The sequence below is a fragment of the Pristiophorus japonicus genome, unplaced genomic scaffold (genome assembly GCF_044704955.1).
Source record: "Pristiophorus japonicus isolate sPriJap1 unplaced genomic scaffold, sPriJap1.hap1 HAP1_SCAFFOLD_109, whole genome shotgun sequence".
Taxonomy (NCBI): Eukaryota; Metazoa; Chordata; class Chondrichthyes; family Pristiophoridae; genus Pristiophorus; species Pristiophorus japonicus.
The window spans coordinates 887591-897497 of record NW_027250745.1 but is presented as its reverse complement, the minus strand read 5'-3'; the positions used below and the strand labels follow the sequence as shown (position 1 = coordinate 897497).

The window sequence follows — 9907 nt, the reverse complement described above, 5'->3', positions numbered from 1 at the left end:
TGCCTGTGCTTGGTCTCTTCATGCTCCTTGCTTCTAGAGTCAAGAGCTCAACGCTCTCTCAGAAGGTCTTTCTCCACATCGGGCGGTCTGCGGTCAGGGTCTCCCAGGTGTCAGTGGTGATGTCGCACTTTACCAGGGAGGCTTTGATGCTGTCCTTATAACGTTTCCGCTGTCCTCCTTTGGCTCGTTTACCCCAAAGGAGCTCCGCATAAAGACGTAAACATAAACACGTGAGGATTAGGGGCCGGAGTAGGCCATTCGGCCCCTCGAGCCTGGTCCACCATTCAAGAAGATCCTGGCAGTTCTTCAACAGCAAGTTTAAACATCTGGGACGGAGCCAACAGGCACCTGGCTGCAATGAGTGATAAAAACCTGCTTTGAATGAAAGCCTGGCTAGCTCAGTCGGTAGAGCATGAGACTCTTAATCTCAAGGTCGCTGGTTCGAGACCCACGTTGGGCGATTTCTTTTCATTTAATGTTGCTTTAATGGAAAACCTCTGACCGAAACGGCACAAAACAAAAATGTTGCTTTCAAAGTCATTAAACTCCGAAATTTTCATGCCCCGCGAATCTCCTGAATCAGATGCCTCTAGTTTTGGCGACTCATTCCATGTCCCTTTGCAATGTTGTGCTCCCAGCCACACTATGAAATGTGCGACTAACTTATCGAATCATGGAATGGTTACAGCACGGAAAACCATTCGGCCCATCGAGCCCGTGCCGACCCTCAGCGAGTCCCACTCCCCGCCCTTTCGCCGTAGCCCTGCAATTGTTTTTCCTTCAGACACTTATCCAACTCCCGTCTGAAAGATAAGATTGAGTCTGCCTCCACCGCCCTTTCAAGCCGTGCATTCCAGATCCTAACCACTCGCTGCTAAATGGCCATCTCCTGTTCCGATGTATGAAGTCTGGGAAACACGAGATCAATTCCTGGCACACTCACAGCCTTCCGAAATATAGCACCGTCATTCTCTTCTCGTAAAACCAGCTCCTGAAGTATCGGCCAGCTGTGTACGTTAAAGCTCTGATTTTTTTCCTTAGATTGCTTTCGACACAGTGTTTCTGTCGTGTACTTTTTATCATATTCACCTCACACGTGAAAAGTCCCCGGTTCGAGCCCGGGTGGAAATTGTATTTTGGAGAATACTTTTGCTGTGTAATAAATTGAACAAAAGTCGCCCCAGGTTCCTTGTCGCATGAGCACTGAACATTTTAAACCAGTCTCCAACATACAGAGTGAGTAAAGTCAGATAGGGGAGAAAACTTCATCAATGATTCAAAATCCTGAAATAATTAAAGTTCAGTTATTGAAGTTTCCACTGTCCCTCAGTAACAATTCTACAAAACAACGCTGTCGGTTAATGAATGGGGAATAAAACAAATAATCTTCACCCATCCCCATCCCCCGGCACACAGTTTAATTAGTTGCATGTCATTATTTTAAAGATTTTGAATGGAAGAATTATTTTCTGAATCCGTGCTCCCTCTGTGAGCGCCGCATCACGAAACGAGCAGGAAACACATTAAAGAGTTTACCACAATTGCTGACATTTCTTTGTTTTTTTCTTGTGTTTTTTCAGCTCTTCGTCCTTTTCAGCTCCTGACTGCGGATATTGCTGTGATTAATCCTGAACACAATGCAATGTCTGTCTCACTGTTTCCCCGGTGTCAGGCAGAGATACGCCTGCTGCCGTCATTTATTGCATGTGACAGGACACAAAAGTTCAAAATCAACCTGCAGGTGGCCACACACAGCAATGAACAGTCAGGATGGCCGAGCGGTATGCGGTGCTGTGTTTAGATCACTGTCTCCTCTGGAGATATTATTTTTGCACCAAAAACTAACGTGCGATAAAATGGAAAAAGAGCAGTCCGGGGTGCATTGTCACATGATGCAAGCTACCTCGGATCCGGACCAAAGTTCCCCGGACACCGTGCACAGGCTCAGGAAAACAAAGGGGGAGAGGATATCCCGGCCACTGATCCTTCCAGAAACACTGAACAAGTGCCCAGTCTGAAACTTTCCAGTGTAATAACTTGTAACCGGAGCTTCTGACAGTACGGATGGCCAAGCGGTCTAAGGTGCTGTGTTCAGGTCACACTCTCCTCTGGAGGTATGGGTTCAAATCGCACTCCTGACGTTCAGTGTTTTTAATTACAAACTCATTTGTTTGGACACCACACTCAAGTGCTTTGGGACATCCATCGAACTTCATAAAATGACCCCACTTCAATTGCAAACAATGATATCAAAGTTACTTCTCAAACCGGGAATCGATTGTGGGTGGCTGTAACGAAAGGAATGGTTTTGTGAAACATTGAAATGTGCCCTATAAATATCTCGCACTGCTCATTTAAAAACACGGTTATAATTTGTTTCAGTGCAAAAGAAGGCAGGCACGAAGGGCCAAATGGCCGACTCCTGCTCCTGGTACTTGTGTTCTTACACAGAGCAGAGAACATATGATCAAATGATCAACTCTCCCTCAGTTCGCATTTCGTTCATTGTGCAAAAGAAGATTATGGGTTCATTAATGATGTTTTCCTGTGAAAGCACCATAAAAGTTTAAGGACAATAATTCACCCAACATGATGTTCAAACCCACGACCCGGAGATTAAAAGTCTAATACTCTACCGACTGAACTAGCCGGGCCTGCTTAAGGTGCATCGTCCTGTCGCTGATTGCTGCCAGGCGCCTGTTGGTATCGCCCCGTGGCTTTATATCGAGCTTTATCTCGAGCTTCAAACCACGAAACCGGTTCTCCTGAATTTCAAGGCTTGTACGGAGATCAATCATCAAAAGCCGTGTCATTAACCACAGCTGTGCCGTCAATTTTCTGATCGCAAAGTGCTTTCAGTCCTTGTCAATATCTCTTGTCTATGTGCTGGTGTTTCCCGATTCTGTCGGTCTCTCTGGCTCTTTAATCTGTGTGTGGTCACCTGCAGGTTGATTCTCGATGAATGCCTGTGTTTGTGTCTTCTACAACAATAGAAAATGTTTCTTATATATTTCTTACGTTCTATCCAATGCCTTGATATCCTTCCTAAATTGTGGTGCTCAGAACTGTAAACAGTTCTCCAACTGACGCTTAACCGGGTTTGAAAAGGTATGGTACAACTTCCTCGCTGGTGTCCTCTATTTCACTTCATATAAAGCCAAGGGCCCTGTATTCATTTTAAACAACTGAGTAAGTTATCTACCCAGCTTCAGAGATTTCTGTGTGTAAATCACTCAATCCTTCTGCGTCTCTTTTAACACAATACCATTTAGTTTATGTTTTCTCATATCACCTCCCTTTGTTTCCCAGACCTTACACACAGGTACAGGAGGAGGCCCATTCAGCCCCTCGAGCCTGTTGCACAGGAACAGGAGGAGGCCCATTCAGCCCCTCGAGCCTGATACACAGGAACAGGAGGAGGCCCATTTAGCCCCTCGAGCCTGTTACACAGGAACAGGAGGAGGCTATTCAGCCGCTCGTGCCTGTTACACAGGAACAGGTGGAGGCCCATACAGCCTCTCGAGCCTGTTACACAGGAACAGGAGGAGGTCCATTCAGGTCCTCGAGCCTGTTACACAGGAACAGGAGGACGCCATTCAGCCGCTCAAGCCTGTTACACAGGAACAGGAGGAGGCCATTCAGCCCCTCGAGCCGGTTCCGCCATTCAATGAGATCATGGCTGATCTGTGAGCAAACTCCATATACCCGCCTTTGGACAATCTTCATTAATACCTTTGATCAAAATGCGATGTAAAATGAACAACTGACCCAGCACGAACTGCCCTTTGCAGAAGGGAGTTCCAAACCTCTCCCACCATGTGTGTGTTGGAATGTTTCCGAATTTCACTCCTGAAACGTCTGTCTCTAATGTTTACACTATGGCCCCTAGCCTGGGACTCCCCAACCAGCGGGAATCATTTCTCTCTATCTACTCTATCTCTTCCCTTATTATCTTTGAAAATTTTGATCAAATCAATGCTCGACCCTCTAATTTCCAGTGGGTGTAATCTCATATCTTAATTTAAACCTTGCAATCCAGGTATCATTCTGGGAAACCGACACAGTGCTCCCTCCAACGCCAATATAGCCTTCCTAAGGCAAGGTCAGTGAAAACTGAATAAAGGGACGGGTCTTACTAGATTTAATCTGATGGTTTCCAGCAGGCATTTGGTAAGGTCCCACACATCATCATCATCATCATCATTGGCGGGTCCTCGAACGAGGAAGGCTTACTTCCACATGTGTTCACAGGTGTTTCAATGAAGGACCCGATGTTCCAGTTCTGAACTCCAATCAAAGCGTGGAAGATGCCTGTGGGTGGATTCTTTTAACGTGGTGTGACCGTTGGACACCAGCCACCGCACGGACTTGACAGAGCGAGGTCTTGGTCCAGTGGCAAGGGTTAACCAGGACAGCTGGAGTCCTGCTGTGCTGCACGTCATCAAAACACAGGTCGCTGTTTTGTGCTTGGGAAGGCAGGAACATCGGCGGGACCCAGGTGCAGCGGAGGAGCGGGAAGATCAGTGTGGAGGAAAGGTGAGAGGTCGTGGTGGAGGAGCGGTGAGAGATCGTGGTGGAGGAACGGTGAGAGGGCGTGGTGGATGAACGGCGACAGATCGTGGTGGTGGAACGGTGAGAGATCGTGGCGGAGGAGTGACGAGAGATCGTGGTGGACGAACTGTGAGAGATCGTGGTGGAGGAGCGGTGAGAGATTGTGGCGGAGTTGCGGCGAAGGTTAAACACAAGCGATGTTGGCAGAAATCAAAGTTGAGGCAACGAATGTGTTGTGTATCTGCAAAGCATGCACTCCCATGTTCCACCATCAGGGAGCTCATCCCCTGAAGTCCCAAGGGATCCCAACACCCCTTGGGAGCACTGCATTTAAGCCGGCCCCTAAGGCCAGTTTCTCACTCTGGAGTGTCTTATTAAAGACTGAGGTCACTGTTACTTTAACGTCCCTGTGTGCAGCCTCATCTGTGTTAGGAATAAATAACTGGCGTCGAGGATACGAATCCAACAAAAAGATGCAGCAAACTGTGGGCAACCTGGAGAAGTTCTCGGACGGTGAGGACTGGGAATTCTATGTCGAACGGCTAGACCAGTACTTTGTAGCCAACGAGCTGGACGGAGAAGGAAGTGCTGCAAAAAGGAGAGTGGTCCTCCTCACAGTCTGTAGGGCTCAGACCTACAGCCTCATGAAGAACCTTCTGGCTCTGGTGAAACCCACAGATAAGTCGTATGAGGAGCTGTGTACACTGGTTCGGGACCATCTTAACCCGAGGGAGAGCGTGCTATGGCGTGGTATCGGTTTTATACGTGCCAGCGAACTGAAGATCAGGAAGTGGCGAGCTACATCGCCGAGCTAAGGCGACTTGCAGGATAATGTGAGTTTGATGGCTACCTGGAGCAAATGCTCAGAGACTTATTTGCACTGGGCATTGGCCACGAGACCATCCTACGAAAACTTTTGGCTGTAGATACACCGACCGTCAGTAAGGCCATTGCGATAACAGAGGTATTTATGTCCACTAGTGATAACACCACACAAATCTCTCAGCACACAAGTGCTGGCAATGTTCATAAATTAACTGGAACTGTGTTTGTGAGCAGAAATGTACAGGGCAGAACCCACGAATCTGCAACTGCGAGCAAGCCTCAGGTGACCCAGATGACTCAGAGTCTCCAACAAAGGATGAGTGCAAGGCAATTCACACCTTGTTGGTGATGTGCATGCTTCCATTCAGCCTATTCATGCCGCTTCAAACGTTATGTTTGCAAGAGCTGTGGAACAATGGGGCATCTCCAACGAGCTTGCGAATGAGCTGAAAGCTCTGCAAAACCTGCTAACCACCATGTGGCAGAGGAAGATCGGTCCATGATGGATCAAAGCAATTTCGAGCCTTAGAGAGCGGAGGCAGATGCTTAAGTACACGGGGTGCACACATTTTCGAAGAAATGTCCACCTATAATGCTAAATGTAAAATTGAATGGCTTACCCGTAACCATGGAACTGGACACAGGCGCTAGCCAGTCCATCGTGAGTAAAAAGATGTTTGAGAGACTGTGGTGCAACAACGCATTCAGACCAGCCCGAAGCCCCATCCACACAAAACTGAGAGTGTACACCAAAGAGCTTATCACTGACCTGGGCAGCGCCATGGTCAAGGTCACCTACGAGGGGACGGTGCACGAACTGCCACTCTGGATTGTCCCGGGCGATGGCCCCACACTGCTTGGAAGGAGCTGGCTTGGCAAAATCCGCTGGAACTGGGATACCATCCGAACGCTATCACATGTCGATGAGGCATTATGTACCCAGGTTCTGAACAAATTTCCTTCCCTTTCTGAGCCAGGCATTGGAAACTTTTCCGGTGCGAATGTGCGGATCCACTTGGTCCCAGAGGCACGACCCATTCACCACAAGGCGCGAGCGGTACCTCATATGATGAGGAGAGAGTGGAAATCGAGCTGGACAGGCGGAAACGCGAGGACATCATCTCCCCAGTGGAATTCAGTGAATGGGCCAGCCCGATTGTTCCAGTACTCAAAAGTGAAGGCACGGTCAGGGTTTGCGGCGATTATAAAGTAACTATTAATCGTTTCTCGCTACAGGACCAATACCCGCTACCTAAGACAGACGACCAATTTGGCGCGCTGGCAGGAGGCAAGGCGTTCATCAAGCTTGAGCTGACTTCGGCCTACATGATGCAGGAGCTGGAGGAGTCTTTGAAGGGCCTCACCTGCATCAACATGCAAAAGGGACTGTTCAGCGACAACAGATGCCCGTTTGGAATTCGGTCGTCTGCAGCGATCTTCCAGAGAAACATGGAGAACCTACTCAAATCGGTACCACACACGGTGGTCTTTCAGGAGGACATATTGGTTATGGGTCTGGACACCGTCGATCACATACAAAACCTGGAGGAGATCCTCCAGCGACTAGATCGCGTAGGGCTGCGGCTGAAGAGGTCGAAATGCGTCTTCATGGCAACAGAAGTGGAGATTTCCGGGAGAAAGATCACGGCGGTGGCATTCGGCCCACAGACGCCAAGACAGAGGCTATCATGAACGCGCCCAGGCCACAGAACGTCACGGAGCTGCGGTCATTCCTGGGACTCCCCAACTATTTTGGTAACTTCCTACAGGAGTTAAGCACCTTTTAGAGCCCCTACATGTGTTATTGCACAAAGGTGAGAACTGGGTGTGGGGAAAAAAAAACAAGTAATTGCTTTTGACAAAGCCAGCAACCTTTTATGCTCCAACAAGCTGCTTGTCTTTTATAACCCGTGTAAAAGACTTGTGCTAGCATGTGACGCGTCGTCGTACGGAGTCGGGTGTGTATTACAACAAGCTAACATTGTAGGGAAGTTGCAACCTGTAGCCTATGCTTCCAGGAGCTTGTCTAAGGCCGAGAGGGCCTCGAGCATGATTGAGAAAGAGGCATTAGCGTGTGTGTTCGGGGTAAAGAAACTGCATCAGTTCCTGTTTGGCCTCAAATTTGAGCTGGAAACCGATCACATGCCCCTCACATGCCTGTTCACTGAAAACAAGGGAATAAATACGAATGCCTCAGCCCGCATACAAAGGTGGGCACTCACGTTCTCAGCGTATAACTAGACCATCCTCCACTGGACAAGCACTGAGAACTGTGCGGATGCTCTGTCGGCTACCATTGCCCACAACGGGGGTGGAAATGGCGCAACCTGCAAACTTGTTGATGGTGGCGCAGCCCGCTGACTTGTTGATGTTCATGGAAGCATTTGAAAATGATAAATCACCTGTCACGGCCCGCCAGATTAGGACTTGGACCAGCCAAGTTCCTCTGCTGTCCCTAATAACAAACTGTGTATTGCATGGGAGCTGGGCCAGCATTCCCGTTGAAATACAAGAGCCAATCAAGCCGTTCCAGCGGCGAAAGGACGAGCTGTCCAGTCAGGCAGACTGCCTGTTGTGGGGTAACCGCGTCGTGCTACGAAAAAAGGGCAGGGAGACGTTCATCTCGGATCTCCACAGCACACACCCGGGTATAGTAATGATGAAAGCGATAGCGAGATACCACATGTGCTAGCCCAGTATCGACTCTGACTTCGAGTCCTGTGTAAGGCAATGCAGTGTATGTGCTCAGTTGAGCAACGCGTCCAGAGAGGCACCACTAAGTTTGTGGTCCTGGCCCTCCAGACCAGGGTCGAGGATCCATATCAACTATGCAGGCCCATTTCTTGGTAAAATGTTCCTGGTGGTGGCGGATGCTTTTTCAAAATTGATTGAATGAGAAATAATGTCGGGAAGCACCGCCACCGCCACCATTGAAAGCCTGAGGGCCATGTTTGCCACCCACGGCCTGCCTGAAATACTGGTCAGTGACAACGGGCCTTGTTTCACCAGTGCCAAATTTAAAGAATTCATGACCCGCAATGGGATCAAACATCTCACCTCGACCCCGTTTAAACCAGCCTCCAATGGGCAGGCAGAGCGGGCAGTACAAACAATCAAACAGAGCCTCAAACGAGTCACAGAAGGCTCACTCCTAACCCGCCTGTCCCGAGTACTGCTCAGCTATAGCACGATACCCCACTCGTTCACAGGGGTGCCCCCGGCTGAGCTACTCATGAAAAGGACACTTAAAAGTAGACTCTCGCTGGTCCACCACAAGCTGCATGATCAGGTAGAGAGCAGGCGTCAGCAACAAAATGTAAATGATGGTCGCGCCACTGTGTCACGGGAAATTGATCTGAATAACCCTCTGTATGTGCTAAACTATGTACATGGTCCCAAGTGGATCGCGGGCACGGTGATCGCGAAAGAAGGGAGTCGGGTGTTTGTCTTCCAACTAGACAATGGACAAATTTGCAGAAAGCACCAGGACCAAACGAGGCTGCGGTTCACAGACTGCCCTGAACAACCCACAGCAGACACCACCTTTTTCGAATCCGCAACACACACCCAAAGGATCAACGACACCACCACGGATCGGAAATCGAACCCATCACACCCAACAGCCCAGCAAGGCCAGACTCACCCAGCAGCCCTGCAGGGCCAACAACACGCCTGCTCAGCGAGGGCACAGCCAAAACACCAGAACATACATTTGTACCGAGGCGGTCCACCAGGGAAAGAAATGCTCCCGTCCGCCTCACCTTGTAAATAGTTTTCACTTTGACTTTAGCGGGGGAGTGATGTTGTGTCTCTGTAAAGCATGCACTCCCATGTTCCACCACCAGGGAGCGCATCCCCTGAAGTTCCAAGGGATCCCAAGAGACTGTTGGATGCTTTCGTTCCAAGTTATTACTCTGGAAAGTTTCAGACCGGGCACTTGTTCAGTGTTGCTGGAAGGCCCAGTGACCGGGATATCCTCTACCCGGGTTTTTCCTGAGCCTCTGCTCGGTGTACGGGTAGCTTTGGTCCGGGTAAGAGATAGCTTGCATCATGTGACAATGTACCCCGGACTGCTCTTGTTCCATTTTATCGTCCACAAGATTTCATTTCAAAAATGTTTCCGCCAACAGGCGCTCAATCCCTCTCTCTGCAAAACGTTCCTTTCACAAACATTTCTCTGATTGGAACTGCACCAAACAACAATGTTCCTTTCAAAGTCATTAAACTCCCCAATTTAAACATCCACAATTTTAAGGACAAGGACTGAAAGCGCATTGCGATCAGAAAATGCCGGACCCCCTGTGGTTAATGACAGAGCTTTTGATGGTTGATCTCCGTACACACCTTGGAATTCAGGAGAAACTGTTTCGTGGTTTGAAGTTCGAGATTAACCCACGGGGCGGAGCCAACAGGCGCCTGGCAGCAATCAGCGACAGGAAGATGCAACTGAAGCAGGCCCGGCTATCACCGGCATTACCATCGCCGAATTCCCCGCCATCAACAGCCTGGGATCACCATTGACCAGTAACTG

General features: G+C 49.1%; 1 non-coding gene across 1 annotated transcript; it reads left to right on the top strand.

Annotated features, from left to right (window-relative positions):
- Positions 1-387: 387 nt before the first annotated feature.
- On the top strand, positions 388-460 carry trnak-cuu (transfer RNA lysine (anticodon CUU)). The gene has a single exon. It is a non-coding gene; the product is annotated as a tRNA-Lys (tRNA).
- The last annotated feature ends 9447 nt before the right edge of the window (positions 461-9907 follow it).